This window comes from Rana temporaria, chromosome 4 (assembly GCF_905171775.1).
Source record: "Rana temporaria chromosome 4, aRanTem1.1, whole genome shotgun sequence".
Lineage (NCBI taxonomy): Eukaryota > Metazoa > Chordata > Amphibia > Anura > Ranidae > Rana > Rana temporaria.
In genome coordinates, this window is record NC_053492.1 from 192739116 (window position 1) to 192760086 (window position 20971).

Here is a 20971-nt window from a genome sequence, read left to right on the forward strand (position 1 = left end):
TCTTGGAGTTATGGTAGGTTCGCAACAACCGAGTGCGCAACTCCTCAGGCACAAAACATCTGCCGTTGGGTCTCCCAGAGGTAGCACCAGATTGGGCCGCCAAAATCTGCTCTCCATGGGGAGAGGTCAGGCTGGTGCGAATGGCGGCCAGGATCTGATTAGGAGGTATGACCGAAGTCGGTATCGATTCATTCCTGGACAGCTCGGAGTATTGACGTGATAAGGCATCCGCCCTGACGTTCTTGGAAACGGGGTAGGTAGGAGACCACATAATTAAAACGTGACAGGAACAGAGCCCATCTGGCCTGACGGGGTGTCAATCTCTTGGCCTCAGAAAGGTAAGTCAGATTCTTGTGGTCCGTCAGGATGAGAACCGGAACCACCGAACCCTCGAGCAAATGCCTCCACTCTTTGAGAGCCTGCACGATGGCCAACAACTCTCTGTCACCAATCTGGTAGTTGCACTCCGCGGGAGACAGCTTCCGGGAGTAAAACCCACAGGGAAGCAGAGGACCCTCTGGTGTCCGACGCTGAGACAGAAGGGCGCCAACTCCCGTCTCAGACGCGTCCACCTCGAGAACAAAGGGCAACCCAGGGTTGGGATGAGACAGTATTGGAGCCGACACAAAGGCAGATTTTAGAGCCTCAAAAGCCCGGATGGCCTCGGCCGGCCCGACCTGGGAATTACTGCCCTTCCTGGTCAGATCCATGAGAGGCTTGGCCAGCATGGAGAAGTCCCTGATGAACTTCCGATAATAATTGGCGAAGCCCAAAAAGCGCTGCAGGGAACGAAGACCACTGGGCTGGGGCCACTGTAAGACAGCCGAAACCTTCTCAGGGTCCATGGAGAACCCCTCCGCGGAAATTATGTAACCTAAGAAGGTTACCTGGGACCGGTGAAATTCGCATTTCTCAAGCTTACCGAGCAGCTTGTTCTCTCGTAACCGTTGCAACACTCGCTTGACATCCAGAATGTGGGCCTCCATGGATTCAGAATATACCAAGATGTCATCCAAATAGACCACCACACACTGCTGCAACAGGTCACGGAAAACATCGTTGATGAATTCCTGAAAGACTGCGGGCGCATTGCACAACCCAAAGGGCATAACCAAGGATTCATAATGACCGGTCCTGGTGTTGAACGCGGTCTTCCCCTCGTCACCAGCCTTGATCCTTACCAGGTTATATGCCGCCCTCAGGTCGAGTTTGGTAAAGACTGTGGCCCCTTTCAGGCGATCAAACAACTCGGAAATCAAGGGTATCAGGTATGCGTTCTTGATCGTGATGCGATTAAGGCCCCTATAGTCGATGCAAGGCCTCAACTCTCTGCCCCTCTTTTTCACAAAGAAAAATCCAGCCTCTGCCAGGGACGAGGATTTGCGAATGTGACCACGGGAAAGCGCCTCCTTCACGTACTCCTCCATGGCCTCATTCTCCGCAACCGACAGTGGATAGACCCTGCCACGAGGAGGAACGGCACCAGGTTGTAGATCTATGGCACAATCTTAAGGGCGATGCGGGGGTAGGAACCCAGCGCGCACCTTATCGAATACATCCCGGTACCCCTCGTATTCAGGAGGCAACACAGAGTCCGAGGAGGTACACAACAACTTGACAGGCCCATGGATGCAACTAGCCCCACACTGTGGTGACCACGAGAGGATCTCGGCCGATCTCCAATCGAAAGTCGGATTATGCTTATGGAGCCAGGGGTACCCCAAGACCACCGAGTAGTGTGGAGACGAAATGACTTGAAGGCAGGCCGACTCCCTGTGAACGCCCCCAATGGCTATCCCCACTGGAAGGGTCTCATGAGTCACGTGCGATGGCTGGAGGGGTCTGCCGTCTATCGCCTCGAGAACCAGTGGGGAAACTCGAGCCTGCAGAGGAATGGAGTTGGCGGCAGCGAACTTACTATCAATGAAAAATCCACCAGCACCAGAGTCCACCAACGCCTGGGTCGTCACCGAGCCCCCGACCCAGGAGAGAACAACGGTGATCAGTGGTTTATCAGCACGGGAAACCGGGGACGAAGAGACTCCACCCAAGATCTGCCCCCGACAGGATCTCAGGTGCGAGCGTTTCCCGGACGGTTCGGACATGCCAACCGAAAATGCCCACCGAGACCACAGTACATGCATTGGCCCTTGCGTCTCCGGAATGCCCTCTCCCCCTCGGACAGGCGAGCAAACCCCAGCTGCATGGGTTCACCCCCAGGCAAGTCAACTCCAGGAGGCGTGGGAGGAGAGGGAGGCACGGGTGGGACAGCAAACGTAGGCGCCAATCTGTTAGGAGACCTCCGCAGGCTCTCCTTAAAGGAAGGTCTCTCCCTGAGTCTGGTGTCACTCAATATCAGGAAAGAAATAAGAGCCTCGAGCTCCACTGGTAGGTCCTTAGCCGCAACCTCATCCTTCAAGGCATCCGAGAGACCATGGGAGAAAGCAGCGACCAGAGCCTCATTATTCCAGCCCACCTCTGCTGCCAGGGTACAAAACTCAATGGCGTATTCGGCTACCGATCGTGAACCCTGTCTGACGGACATAAGGAGCTTCGCACCAGAGGCAGAGCGAGCCGGTACATCGAATACCTTCCGAAGAGAAGCAACAAAACCGGAAAACTCGGCAACCACCGGATTGTTGTTCTCCCATAAGGGGCTTGCCCAGGCCAAGGCCTTGTCCGAGAGCAGCGAGATCAAGAAGCCCACCTTTGATCTCTCAGTAGGAAAGGCATGTGGCAGCAACTCAAAATAAATTCCCACTTGGTTAAGGAAACCTCGGCACTGAGTTGGCTCTCCCCCAAAGCGCTGCAGAAGGGGGCAGAACCGGTCATACCCCGAGACACCGAAGGCGCAACAACAGGTGTCGGGGTAGACTCTGGCGCAACAACCGGAGCGGCAGTATGAGCGGACCCAGGAGCGACAACCGGTCTATCGGCAATGGGAGCGAGATGAGCCGTGCGTGCAAGCAGGGTTTGCAACGCCTGAGCGAACTGACCCAGCAGGCGATCCTGCTGATCCAGTCTGGCAACCAGCATGGGTAGCGAAGGTGGCCCTGTACCGTCAGAATTCATGGCTTGGTCCTAATGTCACGGAAGCATGAATCAGATGTACAACAACAGATAAATGAAATAGGAAGGCTTTATTAAAAACCAAACAGCAAGGTTAAAGTCCAAACGGATGATCAAACAGTAAGCAGAGTCTTCAACCGGAGCCAGGGATCAGGAGCCAGAAGGATAGTCCGAACAAAGCCAGGGATCAGGAGCCAGAAGGGTAGTCCGAACGAAGCCAGGGATCGGGAGCCAGAAGGATAGTCCGTGGAAGCCGGGTCGGTAACCAAAAGCAGCAGCACAATCTCAGGAGCATGTGTATACAAGAGGACCAAGCAGGGAAATGAAGCAACAGACCTCCTATATATATGCAAGGCATCCAGCTCCTCCCAGTGGGAAGGAGGAGCCGCAGGGTGTGGTAAGTTATAAGAAGCCCAGGAACCAATATGTCCGCCAGCACATGTCAGATGAAAGAAGCCTGCAGAGAGGTAAGACCATGACAGTGTCCCTCCCCAAATATGTATACTCTCCCTCATTATACACCAGAGGAAAAATAAAACATCCTACTGGTTGGCTAGGGGAAGCATGAATATTCATAAGTCAGCTTTACTGTAGCTAAGGTACCAGTGACACATACCAGCAGAAAAGGAGAAACCACAGCTCCACCGAGTTCAGGAGAAAACCAAATGAACAAGTAGACTATACACTAAATCAATCATATAAAAAACTCCCACTTGCAAAAAACTTTGTGTATCAAAGTCTGCAACAAATAGTCCTCCCCGTGCAATATATGTGCCCACCTTAATCAAGGTCATACAAGCATGTACTGGAATAGAAGAGATGTCTTAGCTACTCCACCTTGGTCTTCTCTACCTCCTCTCACCATAACTTCACTCTTGCGGAATAAATACATGCAATAAAACAAAAAAAATATTGTGCTCTCCGTACCAAAAGTAAAAATAATAAAAAACTTCCTACACTCACATTGTGATAATACATATTATTCAAATAAATAATCCTCTGTGAACTGTCCAAAGTTCACTATGCAAATTAGCTGCTCACCTCCTTAAATAGACCACCTCAATGTAATGAGGTAAAAAAGGCATATGTAACTCCTTCTAAAGCGAAACCTCATTGACTCCTCTTTTATCATCTCCTTCCTCCACAGTGCGGCACCCATGTACCAAAACACATGCAAACACAGAAATGGGACCAATAGTATACTCCGCTATAAAACTACTCTTATGAGAACATAAGATCATCCATTCTCATTATCAAAGCACTCACATTGCTATGCCCTGTGCTTTATAAATCACATCCAAAGGACAATATAAACATAATTTCAGAGAGAGAACTCCAGGAACATGTGCATCTTACAGTACTTGCAGCAAGGTTCTGTCCCTATACATGTTACACACTCCAGGCTTCCTCATCTTATGAAGCCTCTTAATAAAAAAATCCTAAATTGGGAGGCCTCCTGAAGAAGCATAATGCATATAGGGGAAGAACCACACTGCAAGTACTGTACGGTGCACATGGGTGGCTACATCTATCTATCTATCTATCTATCTATCTATCTATCTATCTATCTATCTATCTATCTATCTATCTATCTATCGTCTATAATATAGTAATAATATAACCACACTGCAAGTACTGTACGGTGCACATGGGTGGCTACATCTATCTATCTATCTATCTATCTATCTATCTATCTATCTATCTATCTATCTATCTATCTATCTATCTATCTATCTATCTATCTACAGTCTATAATATGAAACTTATTCACAGAGATGTATGATCATACAAAATAGCTACATTTATTGGTTGACAAAAATATGAATATTTTTTTATCCTAATTTCTCTTTATTGTTTTCCACTTTTTTTTTTCTTTTAAAAAAAAGAATTGCATATTTACATACAAAATAGTATAAATTGTCTTAGTACAGTTATTCTGATATATGTGATTAAACATACATTGTGTACATACAATAAATTAACATATTATATCCCTCCCCTCCCCCCCCCCATCCTACCCCCCCTATAAATGTTATGACTTATTATTTTTACTACCCCAAAGTAGGAGCAGAAGTCTTAATCTAGGTTATTCTTTAGTTAGTTAAGCATGCAGAGAGGAAGTTAAAATGGAAAAGGAGAAGAAGAAAAAAAAAAGGAGAAAGAAAAAAGAAAAAAAAATATAAAGAAAGAGAAAAAAGGAAAAAGAGGAATCCCAGACAAAGACCATAGAGAAGAACCAAGCCAGAACCAAAACAAAAGAAGACAGGGGAAAATTCTGTCCTCCCTGTCATTAGTCTCTAGTTGTAAGGAATCGGCATCCAGGGTATAGGAGGTATCAAAACCCCCCTATAAGAACTATCTCTACAGAGGAAATCCCATTTCGCTCAACCAAGGTCCCCACATTCTTATGAATTTATTATAATTTCCTTGTTTAATAAAAGCCGCCCTCTCACACCAGATCAAAGCGTTGATCGTTTCAACCCAATTTTCAACAGATGGAGGAGCATGCTCTTGCCATCTCTGTGCTATTAATTTCTGAGCTTGGAATAGGCACCTTAACACACTTTCCAGAACTCCTATGGGGACTCTGTGATCTTCCATACTCCCTAGCAGGCAAGTTCTAGCCTCTGGCTCTAAGGAGGTCTTAAAAATTTTGTTAAGTCTATTTATCACTTCTGTCCAGAATATGAATATTTACATGAAATGGAAATACCAATTGCGTTACATGAACGACTTGAAAATCAATAAAAAATACCCTCAAAATGGGTATGCAGTACATTTGAAATTGGTGTCATGATATATTCTCAATTTGGTTCAATAACCGTGTGTAAAAGACAATTAAACAGAACGTTTATCTTACATGTCCAAACGTTACTATACTGAAGGTAAGTAAGTGGATAACAATGTGAAATAAATTGGACGTTTGTTTTGTCACTAAAATTGGAACTAAGCAAAAATAAAAATATAATGAAAAATGTACTCTTTAGAGAAAAATCTACCAGTTATTGATTAATGAGAATAAATCATAATTGCAAAATATTCAATACTTCAATATTTTAGAGAACAACAATAGATTCAAGATAAAATCAAAAATGACATAATTACCCATTTCAAAATGGCTATTTCCTACTTGCAAGTGACCACAGTTAAAAATGGCTGCCGTGGCTTTCTATGAATCTTCATGGGATAAGAATATGTCTTCATTTATGGTTCAAGTGTATCAGTCTGTCTGAGAGTGTAGACCTCCCAGTGTGCCCCCTTTCCGTGGGAGTCATTCCTGAGTCAGGAAAGAAGAAAATTGCACTAATCGAATAAAAATTAAGTGAATAAGTGGGAAGGCTGCATGGGACGGAGTGCAGTGACGTCACCGCGTACAGGAAGGGCTCCTGTTAGATGCCGGCCGGCAAATGTTTACTTGCTTCCTATTTACCTTCGCCTGTAAGTAGTTTTAACCTTTTTAATTAAAACCTGTTAGTGCATACTACCCTATGTGCGGTCTCCTTCCTTTTATGTTTACACTGACTGGGCTGTGACATGCTATGAGGACGAATACCGTTAGTGTATCCTGCTGCATCCCGTCGTGGATCTCTTAAAGGGGCCGTGACCTGGTGTATTCCTGGCTGTTATCCCGCACTCTGGAAGTATCCTGCAGTAATTTGAATAACGCTGTTATTAAATTACCTATTGGTAAGCCTCAGTCCATATGGTGGCGGGTCACAACTGTCAATCATCTTCACACTGGGTGCTGTCCGGGTTGGATTTATCGTCTATGGACTTTGATACTGAAAAATTTTTTTTAACCTTTAAATAATTTTTTCATGTTTTATGCACTCATATGGTGCACATTTTTTGTATGTTTCACTTGTAGAAAACACAAAGGACTTCACTGTTTATACTATTATATTACTGGTTGGCGCAATTTTTTCTTTCTTTTTTCCATTCCTGAGTCATCCCTCTTGAGTCTGTCCCTCCGTCCTCCCTGAGTTTTTTTTAATCTAATTTTCCTTCTCTTAAGTACCCTCTCCGGACAATAAGGGCCAGATTCTCGTAGATTGGAGTAAAACTGTGCGGGCGTAACGTATCTCGTTTACGCTACGCGGCCACAAGATTTACGGGCAAGTGCTTGATTCACAAAGCACTTGCCTGTAAAGTTGCGGCGGCGTAGCGTAAATCCTCTGGCGCAAGCCCGCCTAATTCAAATTATCCAGGTAGGGGGTGTGGATCATTTAAATTAGGCGCGTTCCCGCACCGATCTTACTGCGCATGCGCCGTCCCTAAAATTTCCCGACGTGCATATCGCTAAATGACGTCGCAAGGACGTCATTGGTTTCTACGTTAACGTAAATGGCGTCCAGCGCCATTCATGGATGACTTACGCAAACAACGTCGATTTTTTAATTTCGACGCGGGAACGACGGCCATACTTAACATTGGTTGCCCCTCATATAGCAGGGGCAACTTTACGCGTCGCAAATGCTACTGAAACGTCGTAAATTCCCTTCGTCGACCACGCGTACGTTCGGGAATCTCGCGTAAATAGCTAATTTGAATAGACGACGGGGAAAACGACGTCGGCAACACCTAGCGGCGGAAAAAAAAATTGCATCTAAGATCTGACAGCGTAAGAGCCTTACGCCTGTCAGATCTAATGGATATCTATACGCAACTGATTCTAAGAATCAGTCGCATAGATACGCCGGGCCAGATTAGGACTTACGACGGCGCAAATGGCGTTGCGCCGTCGTAAGCCTTTTGAGAATCTGGCCCTAAGACTATAACATTTATACCAAGTTCTGCCCAACCAGTATGTGTCCTTAACTAATAGATTGGTTGCAAATATGGGAGTAACTGTCCAAAAGTGTGTGGTTCCTATAGGTTGATAACTTAATGAGTAACTGTTCTCTGGACTTTGAGATCCCCAAGTAATATCACTTTCAACCACCAGGTGTCTCACCTTTTGAGTTCAACTCTTTTAAGTTAATATTTATATTATGCTGTATATATATATATATATATATATATACACGCATATACACATTCTGGTAACTTTCTATATCACATAAAATACAATTACCGTATTTATTGGGGTATAGCGTGCTCCTGCGTATAGCGCGCACCCCTAAAGTTGCAGCGGAATCCTGTGGAAAAAAGTTTTTTTGTACTTACAGTTTTGTTGTCTTGTGCGGCGTCCATCGGCGGCCTCGTCGGGTCCGGCATCCGTCTGCGGCTTCGGGTGTTCTCTTCGTCGGGTCCGGCATCCTTCTGCGCCGTCCTCGCGTCCTCCCCGCTCGTTTCTCGCGCCGAGTTTGAATACTGCGCCGACATATACAAAGCGCAGTACACTCGTGTATTGTCGGGCAGGCTCGGCAACTCTCGCGCTGACGTCCTATACGTCCAGGACGTGAGCGCGGAAGGAGCCGAGACTGCCCGACTATACCTGAGTGTACTGCGCTCGGTATATGTCGGCGCAGTATTCAAACTCGGCGCGGGAAAGCGGGTATCGGCGTATACCGCACACCCATGATTTTGCCCTGATTTTCAGGGCAAAAAAGTGCGCGGTATACGCCGATAAATACGGTAGTATATTTTTGATTCCTACATAACATGCTTCTATATTCCTGTATAAATGTATATATTTTAAAAATGTTTTTTCTAACCATACACAGATTATATCTATCAATCTACACAAAATGATTACCGTATTAATGTGGATACATGAATAATTTTGATATGTGTTCGATGAATATGTGTTACTCTAAGTACAGGTTCATTCATATTTTTACAATTTGACGCCTTTCATAATGCTGATTAACTCTTTAAAACCTTCTATTTATAAAATCACACTTCTCATATATTTCTTTCTTCTAACAAAGTGTCTTACAATAACATCTAGGTATTTTAAAATATTTCTGACTTGTTTCATATGATATGTCCATATCATAGATAGATGCATGTATTTGTCATTTCACTTTCGTTTCAATTTCTGTGATTGTTTTCATCTTGGTGTATAATTAGCTGGGGTCTCCTGCTATTGTCTAGGGAAAAGCTGAGTCAATACTGTTTATTCACTTTACGGGGCGATCTCCCCTCTGAGACAATGGGGTTGTTTATTTCCATGTGATAATAGCCCAGTTTAGCTATCTGTAGAGCTTTTCATTTGGCATGATTTCAAACCAACAATGATAGTTAACATTTTCTTGTTTGGTTGCGAAAAGCATAATTGTTTCTGATTCAACACAAGGCTCGTAAAAGTTAAAAGATGGCTAATGTATTGAAGGCTTTGCAAAGCCTGTGAAATCATCTGTTTTGCTCTGAAAGGTTTTCATTTGCAATAGTTCACTTCAATTTTGAGGCCTACTGGACTTTCATATTTCTGCCAGTAAATATTAAATTATTATTATTATTTGCCTCATAACCCACGACAAGGAAGTTATGAGAAATTTCTCTGATGAAGATAAAGACAACAATAAAAGCCTGAAAGAGGTTCTAGAATCAGAATAAGTGCAGCACTAAATACAAAGTATCACCTAAGGGATATATAGTGCATTCAATACACTACAGGGTGGGCCATTTATATGGATACACCTTAATAAAATGGGAATGGTTGGTGATATTAACTTCCTGTTTGTGGCACATTAGTATATGTAAAGGGGGAAACTTTTCAAGATGGGTGGTGACCATGGCAGCCATTTTGAAGTCGGCCATTTTGAATCCAACTTTTGTTTTTGGTGTATCCATATAAATGGCCCACCCTGTATATTATAAATAAAGTACAATATGCACATTTCCACATTGTGTTCTTATATAAATCAAACAATTTTGATAAATATTAAAGTGCAATGTGCAGATGTTAAGCAATATAGTGCCCTTATGAAAATTAATCGATGGTGAAAATATTGTGCTGTCCATTATATGATTGATGCATAGTGAATAAACAATGGGCCGGATTCAGCAAGAATTTACGCCGGCGTATCTATAGATACGCCGCGTAAATTCAAAGCTGCGCCGGCGTATCTTCTTTCTGTATTCAGAAAGCAAGATACGCCGAAATTAGGCTAAGATCCGACTGGTGTAAGTCTCTTACGCCGTCGTATCTTAGGGTGCATATTTACGCTGGCCGCTAGGTGGCCCTTCCGTCGTTTTCTGCGTAGAATATGCAAATGACCTAGATACGCCGTTTCACAAACGTACGTGCGCCCGCCGGAATTTTTTTACGTCGTTTGCGTAAGGCTTTTCTGGTGTAACGTTGCTCCTGCTTCTATGAGGCGTACGCAATGTTAAGTATGGACGTCGTTCCCGCGTCAAATTTTGAATTTTTTACGTTGTTTGCGTAAGTCGTTCGCGAATAGGGCTGGATGTAATTTACGTTCATGTCGAAACCAATACGTCCTTGCGGCGTACTTTGGAGCAATGCACACTGGGATATGTACACGGACGGCGCATGCGCCTTTCATAAAAAACATCAATCACGTTGGGTCACCACCCATTTACATAAAACACTCCCCCCTCATCTTTATTTGAATTAGGCGCGCTTACGCCAGCCCCATTTACTCTACGCCGCTTTACACTTTGTGAATACAGCACTTGCCTCACTTACTTACGGCGGCATAGCGTAAATACGATACGCTACACCACCGTATCAACGCGCGATTCTACCTGAATCTAGCCCAATGTCTCCACAATTATCCGCCCACATATGTGTTTCTCAAACTGCTAGTGCTCCCTCCACCAGTTGTGCCATCACCTTATATTCTTTTTACATTTTTAAATGTGCACATTTGTTGCTTCCTCAGGACAATACTGGGTAGGTGCTGATATACGAATAAAAAAGAGAAAAAACTGAATATAAGTATCAATAACAGTGAAAATTTGTATATATACAATATTACAATGTTCATATGCATCTTGGAAAATTCACATAAAATCTTATCACATGTATGCTTGCCTGATAAACCTTGAATCAAAAAATGGGGACGCCACACAACACAGACTGCGACTCAACACACATCTACGCCGGGGTACCAGATTCAAATATACCAATCAAGATATATGTGTAAATTGACTGAAGGAAGAAGCATATATACCCTCCAATGTATACCATCCAGTGGGGACTCACTTTCTGGGAATCCCTACGAGTAAAATAGTGATTTGTACATGTAATAAAGTGTGTCTCATAAATGATTGTATATAATCCATATTGTGCCAAGTAATCCTTACCTAGTGACAGCAAGTAGAATCTAACAATAAGGACCCTTGAAAGGCAAGAGAATGGGGACATGCACTCAGATTACACCGCCTGTGTCAGGTGTGGATGTCTAAAAAAGTATAGATATTGTCAGAACATTTGGGGTTAAAAGAATACATATAAAGTCGCACATTGTATACTTTTCATAGTTTTCCATATTCAGAAGAGACACCATTTTGTGTCTTAGGTTGAGTCACAGTTCAAAGCCTGTGAATAAGGCCTTGTTACCAGAATGACTTTGTCTTTACAAGAGACTGGATGTAAAACAAAGGTTAGACATTTGGTAAGATGAACAAGATCAAAGGCCTTGCACAGCATGACACAAAACAAGCTGTATAGGGTGGTCTTTGTATAATAAGACCAAAGGGGGCTTATTCACAATCCCGGTGGAATTATACATATATTAATTGTTTCTTTCTAATATCTTAACAATATATGTGTATTTGTAATGCATATATCAATCTGTTTAATACTTTTATATATGTATCCTTACAAATGTGAGATGCTAAGTGATATTGAGAATCTGTACTAGGGAAGTAAAGGGTTTTGCTTTGAAAAGGACTTCTAAGGATTTCACTTCCCTAAGAATTGAACAAATGTCTAAGCTAATGATATGTAAACATTCCCATCCCACAAATCTACCAAAAATGCCAGGATGTCTGACAATTGTTTGACATATAAAACAATTTATGGTGCTATACCAAGCTAGGGTCAAATGGGATCATAAATTATGATTAATCCTGAACAACCCTAAAATTAGGAATTATTCCTCATACACCACTTCCCCTACAAGTTAATACTGGCATTGTTCAAGATGGTCAAAACATATTGTCATGTGACATCATCAGTCCCGTTATAGTGAAATACACACCCACTTCTTGGGGGAGATAAAAAGTGATTGCAGAGAACAGAAGAAGATCTCTTGATCTCTGATCTTTGGAGGAATCTTTGGGTGATCTCTGAGGAAGCTGACTCTGGGAAGATGTCTGGAGAACTCTCTCTATGAGAGGATCTCTGAAGGAAGCTGGAAGGGAGGGATTGAACAGAAAGATGTAGGGGGTTGAAGAGGGTCCCTCATAGGACTTTCACTTCTCAAACAGAAAGAACTCTTAAATACTGGTAATGTATAATTTTGTTTATTTACCTTTTGGTAATGAAGGTTTTTCGCATACACATAACTGAAACCATTTAAATGTATCTGGCTAGATAATTTGGGAGGTATATGGGGCCATATCCACAAAAGAGATACTCCGGCGTAAGCCGTCGTATCTCTGGTTCTAACTTTGGAACTGATCCTCAGAAGCAGTTTTCCTAAGTTAGGCAGAAGATCCGACATCTGTAAGGGACTTACACTGCCGGATCTTAGGATGCAGTACCGCATCCGCCACTGGGGGCATTTCGAGTCGAAATGCCTCTTCTAGTATGCAAATTAGCACTTAGGGCGATCCTCAAAGCTTTTGTGCCTAGTTTTTTCGCCGTAAGTGTTAGTTTGCCTGGTGTAAAACTAGGGCTGCTTTTACAAAGTGTAAAGTTAGTCACACCTTGTAAAGGCCCATTCAAGCGACGGCATTTGGTATGCATTCCCGAGGGAGAACTCCACGGCAATTTGTAAATTCCAAACCGGCATGGGTTCCCCCCCAGGAGCATACCAGGCCCTTAGGTCTGTTATGGGTTGTAAGGAGACCCCCCCTCCGCCGACAAATCGACGTAGGGGGTCCCCCTACAATCCATACCAGACCCGTATCCAAAGCACGCTACCCGGCCGGTCAGGAATGGGAGTGGGGACGAGCGAGCGCCCCCCCCCCCTCCTGAGCCGTGCCAGGCCGCATGCCCTCAACATGGGGGGGTTGGGTGCTCTGGGGCAGGGGGGCGCACTGCGGGCCCCCCCACCCCAGAGCACCCTGTCCCCATGTTGATGAGGACAGGACCTCTTCCCGACAACCCTTGCCGTTGGTTGTCGGGGTCTGCGGGCGGGGGCTTATCGGAATCTAGGAGTCCCCTTTAATAAGGGGGCCCCCAGATACCGGCCCCCCACCCTAAGTGAATGGATATGGGGTACATTGTACCCCTATCCATTCACCTGTAGGCAAAAAGTAAAAGTTATTAAACACACAACACAAGGGTTTTTAAAATAATTTATTATTCTGCTCCGGATGCCCCCCCTGTCTTCGTTATTAGCTCAATTACCGGGGGGGCTTCTTCTTCCACTCTCCGGGGGTCTTCTTCCACTCTCCGGGGGTCTTCTCCCACTCTCCGGGGGGGGTTTCTTCTTCCGCTCTCCGGGGGGGCTTCTCCGGACTCCGGGGGGCTTCTTCCATCTTCTCCCCCTCTTCCGCTGTTGACTCGGCGAACCCCGGTTCTTCTCCAGCTGTCCGGTGCCTTCTTCTTCAGCGCTGGCTGCCTGCTATGTTTGTGTGTTAGCTCAATTAGTAACAGGCAGCCGGCGCGGTCTTCTGTGACGTCAGGGTCTTCTGTTCTTCTCCCCTCTTCCGATGTTGACTCGTCGCCTGTTGTCGCTGTAATGATGGAAGCGCGCCTTGCATCCCATTTATATAGGCATCACCGCCCCATCATGCTCCAGCAGGTACCCACGTGGTGGGTGCCTACCCACGTGCACCCACCACGTGGGTACCTACCGGAGCATGATGGGACGGTGATGCCTATATAAATGGGATGCAAGGCGCGCTTCCATCATTACAGCGACAACAGGCGACGAGTCAACATCGGAAGAGGGGAGAAGAACAGAAGACCCTGACGTCACAGAAGACCGCGCCGGCTGCCTGTTACTAATTGAGCTAACACACAAACATAGCAGGCAGCCAGCGCTGAAGAAGAAGGCACCGGACATCTGCAGAAGAACCGGGGTTCGCCGAGTCAACAGCGGAAGAGGGGAGAAGATGGAAGAAGCCCCCCGGAGTCCGGAGAAGCCCCCCCCCCCGGAGAGCGGAAGAAGAAACCCCCCCCGGAGAGCGGAGAAGACCCCCGGAGAGTGGAAGAAGACCCCCGGAGAGTGGAAGAAGAAGCCCCCCCTGGTAATTGAGCTAATAACGAAGACAGGGGGGGCATCCGATCAGAATAATAAATTATTTTAAAAAGCCTTGTGTTGTGTGTTTACTAACTTTTACTTTTTGCCTCCAGGTGAACGGATAGGGGTACGATGTACCCCATATCCATTCACTTAGGGTGGGGGGCCGGTATCTGGGGGCCCCTTATTAAAGGGGACTCCCAGATTCCGATAAGCCCCCGCCCACAGACCCCGACAACCAACGGCAAGGGTTGTCGGGAAGAGGTCCTGTCCTCATCAACATGGGGACAGGGTGCTCTGGGGTGGGGGGCCCGCAGTGCCCCCCCCCCTCACCCAGAGCACCCAACCCCCCCCATGTTGAGGGCATGCGGCCTGGCACGGCTCAGGAGGGGGGGGGACGCTCGCTCGTCCCCACTCCCATTCCTGACCGGCCGGGTAGCGTGCTTTGGATACGGGTCTGGTATGGATTGTAGGGGGACCCCCTACGCCGATTTGTCGGCGGAGGGGGGGTCTCCTTACAACCCATAACAGACCTAAGGGCCTGGTATGCTCCTGGGGGGGGGAACCCATGCCGGTTTTTTCTTTGAAAATTGGCATGTAGTTCTCCCTCTCAGGAATGCATGCTGAGCGACGCTGTCATTTTTTTTTTAAATTATTTGTTTTCCCGGCGCGTCTTTTTTTTCACCCGTCGCAACTTTAGTGTCCCGTCGCAATCCACAAAGCCGCCCGGCATCAATTACGTTCGCGCGATGCACGTCGGGAAAATTACGTCACACGCAAGCGCAGTACGGCCGGCGCGGGAGCGCGCCTCATTTAAATTGAAAACGCCCCCCGGAGAGGAGGAACGCCTTACGACGGCGGCACTTAACTTACACGGCTTGAAATTTTTACGTAAGTGCTTTGTGGATCAGGCACTTAGGTAGAAACTTTAAGTCAGTGTAACTTAACTGCTGAAAGTTAAGTTACGCTGCCTGGCTGAGGATTTGGCCCATTGTTTTTAACTGCAGTATGAAACAATAATATTCCAGATATTAGGAGACATACACAAATTATGTTTGTCTTTAAAGAGCTAAATGCCAACAGTGGTACTATGGTTTTAGGGTGATGTCTGTGAAAATAAATTGTCTCTAAATTTAAAATAAGCTTGTCTGCATTGCAGAGCTTGTGTACAATATGACATTTGTTCTGTACACATATATAAGGAGTATTAAGCAAGAGATCTGTTTGGTATTGAGAAGAGATAACACAGTGTCAAGGTAAACACAAGCTAATTACTAGAGTCTGTGGAAATAACGGGAAGGTTATATTACAAGTCACCAGGTTTTAAATATACCAGGATGATTTAAATAAGAACTATGAATATACCTTGTGATATAATATAAATATTATATTTAACCATCATGTATCTCTGAGGCCGCGTACACACGGTCGGACAAAACTGATGAGAATGGACCGAGGTTCAGTTTCATCGGTCCAAACCGACCGTGTGTATAGCCCATCGGTCTGTTGTCCTTCGGTCCAAAATGTTAAAACATGCTTTAAAATCGAACCGTTGGCCCGCTGCCCGATCGGTCCAAACCGATAGTTAGTACAGAAAGCATCGGTTCAAAACCCGCACATGCTCAGAATCAAGTCGACGCATGCTTGGAAGCATTGAACTTCGTTTTATTCAGCACGTCGTGTGTTTGACGTCACCGCGTTTTGACCCGATCGGTTTTTGGAACGATGGTGTGTACGCACATCAGACCATCAGGCCACTTCAGCAGTGAACCGATGGAAATGGCCCGTTGGGCCATTCTCATCGGTTTGGAACGACCGTGTGTACGCGGCCTGATTGTAGAAGTATATCAATTGTTTATTTTGTCACGAATTGTACCTGATTGAAATTTTTGCACTATATCTTTAGTTAATAAATATATATATTTTAAATATTCATTTGTGTTACTTGTCCTCAAAATAGCACGGATAAAATAATTTTGGATTTCTTGTATTATAGGAAAAGTGTATATCTCCCAAAGCACAGATTTACATATTTCCATAAATACAATAATATTTTATATTTCAGTATAAACATTCTGACGGTATATGTAGGCTCTATGCCGAGATATGTCAATGGTTCTGACAGTATGCCTCCATTATGTCACTCTAAACGGTATTGTGAAACAGTATAGAGCTACATATTGATACCATAGTGCTTACCAGGGTTACATACCATTGTACCTCTTTCTCACTACTAGTACTCCTATTCTGTATTTACCAAATCATTTTCAAGCCTCATCTGTCTACAAAGAGACCTGTAAGTAAACTATAAGAAAAAATGATTACGTGTATACGCGGGGAAAGTAGAGATGAAAAAGCTTCATCCTTGCAGTATTCAGAGATACCCACCTTACAGCATGTTGTATAGTTTTCCCGTGTTTGGGTTAGCTGGTAAAGCCAGACCTACTAGCCCTATATAGGGAAACAGCATCTAAAGATATATAAATAGGTGAATGTTTTTGTCATTTTAATTGATTGTTAATTAAAGAACCCTTTTAACCATTTATCTGATTCTAGTTTTTTTAATTCACATGTTTAGGAAGTGTGTTTAGTTCTGGCAGCTTTATTTACATTAACATAACAGCCAACAAAGTTTCACATATCTACGCTGAAAGAGGTTCTAGACCTTTTCCACACTCAAAAAAAAAAAAAAAAAAACTGTTGGCTGGAGTACCGTTTCCTTTATCTCTCTTTTTCTCATTAGAATCTATCAGGAAGTTGGTGTAAATCACTTATTTTATCACACACAAATCTGTTGATAAAAAAACATGTTGTTATTGTCAGTAGATATTCAGCATAGCATAATAAAATGCATTTCCAAGTTTTCCATTTTAAAAGTTAGTGTCTCATACTGATCATAACAATATCGATTTTTGTTTTCCAAATGAATTAACTTAATAAAAAAATAAAAAAGTAAAATTCTGCTTGGTTGAACACAAGCTGCTGTAAACATCTTGAGCATTTCAATATATGAAAAGACATGGGGATCTGATTATGAGATTTGCTTTAGCAAACCTGTCAAAATAGTTCAAGTGTGTACATTTAGAGAAGCACCTGTCTCTGAGCAAGAAAATGCCATACTAATCGTGCTGAGCAGATATGATTACAAGTTTTCTAGTAGAAGCTTTTTATTATGTTAAATTATGTCAATCATAATTCACTATAATTTCACCTTAGCCTGATAGTCTTAAAGTATTTATCATTCAAAAGCAAAAATGCTTTTCAGGACTTTATGTATGAAGGAAAAGGAAATTATGCCTTCAAGTGCATAACACATTCTAGAAACACCTCTTTCTTCAAACACATTGAATTTACTTACAAATGTGATTTAAGAGTTTGGGACATTATTGCTTATAATTATGTTCCTATATCTTAGAATATTTCTTTATGCCACACTCTGCAGCTTTTGTTTTAGCGTATGCGGTATATTCTGCTTATAATGCTTTTCTTTCTATTAAAATACCAAAGCATTCATTATTGATAAGTAATATGTTTTGTTATTGCAATTACTTAATTATACTATAGCATGCATTTTGTTTGCTTGGGCTTCTGCATAATTTATACAATGAATACACTGTTTGGGGTATACTTAAATGACAAATGTTATGATGGATAATCTTGTAAAGCTATATTGATATAAGGTCACGTAGAGATATATTGCTGAGCTTGGATATTTATTTGATTTTTATTTGAAATAGTAATTGATTTATTGGGTAATAAATAGCATCTGCATTGGCAACAGGTTGTGTATAGTTATAACCAGGTATCCTCAGGTGGTTGGATCTCGCCATTGAACTATCGCCTAATAATTGTAATTGGTGCTTTCCGTGATACCCAGCAACAATTAGAGCGACAGTAGATCCCTTCCCTGTTCTTTAGCTGGACTATATTGCAATATTTCACATATTCTTGATAAACACAACGCTGACAGGCTTGCCACTCTGTGCTCATACCTTATTAAAGTCTAGCTGCAGGCTACACACAGTTACACATAGACAGATATACTTAGAAATGTTCTCTGCTTTCAAAAAGAGTTATGCTCTACAAATAGTTCATAAGAAAAGTATATTTCTAATGCCGCGAACACACGATCGGATCGTCTGATGAAAACAGTTTGATGGACCGTTTTCATCAGACGAACCAATCGTGTGTGGGCACAATCGGTTTTTAATCCATTGGTGAAAAACGTAGAACTTGATTTAAAATTATCTGATGGTTAAAAAACCGATAGAAAAAAAAACGATCGTCGGTGGGCACGTCCATCGGTTAAAAATCCACGCATGCTCAGACTGAATTAGGAGACGGGAGCACTCGTTCTGGTAAAACTAGCGTTTGTTATGGAGATGCATATTCTACATGTTTAAAATTATTGCATCGTTTAATGCAGCGCATTGTTTTCTTCATTCTATGCTAGAATAAAGAAGTTGTTTTGCTGTTGTTCTCACTTACTGTCTTCTTTTAATTTTTGCTTGTGATATCATAAATAATGTTTTTTTTTTTTTTAAAAAGCCAGATCTCCATAATATTTCTCTTCCTTTTTTTTGGTTTGCGTTTTTCATATTTTCAGGTGATATTAATTTTTTACAATCAAGTTATCACAACAACATTCTCTCCCCCCCCACCCCCTCAAGGAGGTTGGTGTCCCTTGTTAATTACACAGGAAAAGAGAGATACCCCCCAGATGGGACTTTAAAGGTCAAACCATAATATAGGTAGAAAAATATATATTTATTCGGACAAAGTGGACATGTTGACATTGGCTTCAGAACGCACATTGAGCACCTAAGTACATAAAAACATAAAAAACATTCCATAGCCATATGGAATCACCAAAAAATATAATAAAGTGTGTGCCGAGTGGCAAAAGAAAAAACATAACACAATACAATACACAACAAAAACTGTAACATCAAAAACACTCTCCAAATGGTAGATAATTCCCGACGCGTTTCCTGGTTCTTATCATACCATCATTAGCAGGGCTTCAGGAGTGGGTATTATGCAAGATTTGACATTCTGTGTAAAAATAGAAAAACAAAAAATGACAGGAAACACAATGAGACATTATATACATGAAGAAGGCACCCAGAATAAAAAGTACATGCTCACGAATGCTGTGACACCTGGTGAGTGGACGACATACTGCTGATAAGGTAGATGTAGGTCTCCCCAATGTTGTTCATGTGCATAGGTTAAATGCACGAGAAGGTAAATACTGGTAGCTTCACACAGAACACTCCTGGTAATGAACAAGAGTAGAAGGAAATATGAAGAAACTACAGACTTTCAATGAAAAAAAGCAGTGTGGGTAGAAAAGAAAATAAGGAGAGTGGGGACCTATGCCCTATATACAGGGCAATCGATGGGGGCAGGGAGGCCGGTGGTGGGGAGGAAGGGAGGGGACAACAAGCTTAGGAGGGCAGAGATGCCCAAATGGGTAGAGATTGTATTTCTGAAATGTTTTATGGGCAATCACCAGAAAAACACATAGACAAGTATGTAAATTAAATTAAATCTCCATTTATTCTGGTCCAAAAATTAAGATGAAGGGTAACAATTGAACAATCAGCCAATATATGCCGACTTTGGACCCCAAAGGCAGAGAACATGGATAAACAGCAAAATAAATAACCTGAGGAGTCCCTCTAATTGGGATCACAATCTGGTCCCCAAATCACTGAAATCAGGAGCAGCAGCAGATGTCATACATGTCCCCAAGCTGTGGTACTCCAACAACAACCTCCGTTTTCTGGCAGATCAGCTTGAAGCCAGGGATCACTTTCTGGTCTTCCTTGAAGTCTTCCTTCCATGGCTCCCTCCACGGCCCCTTGCAGGCTGTGGCACTGGTGGTGAGAATGTGGCAGCAGGAGGAGGAGGAGAAGGATGGGCCAGGTCACTGAGATGTGTGGCCTCAGTCAGCTGGCCCCTTCTTCCCCTGTGAATCACAGAGGCGAATAGTTCTCAGCCAGGGCCCCTTGTCCCTCCTCCATTCTCTGCAGTTGGTCTGCCAGGTAGCAGCTGTAGCCCTCTACAGGGTTGAGGGGGGCCCTCATGATGGCAGCTGCATCCCTGATAATCTGCAGAGACGACTCCTCCAATATGAACATGCGCTTTGGTCTCTTCACTCGCATCTGGAGGGGAGGCACCTGTGATTCTGTGCTCCCACTGGGCCTGGGTACCTGCTGACTGTCACTTGGCCCAGCCTCCTCCTGTCTGCCACTCACCCCTTCCTCCTCCTGGCTGCCACATTCCGGAGCCTCCTCCTCTGGCTGAGCTCTTCCTGTGTATAAAAAAGGGACATGGTTTTATTTTTTGCTTCATCAATCACACACATTTTAAAGCTCATGACTGTTGCAATTAGAATTTTATTATCGAAATTGAACAGACTCTCCATCTGACCCCTGCAGTTGTCATTCCTGTCACACTAATTTCTGGCCACACTTTTTTGTTTTTGTTTAAAATCTTTCATTTTGGTTAAAAAAAATCTTGTTACACCAACAATAATTTGAGGCCAAGAAATATGTTGCAAGCTACTATACTGACTGAAGAGGTTCAGATCTGGCTCTTCGATCTCTGCTGCTCCTCGGCACCCT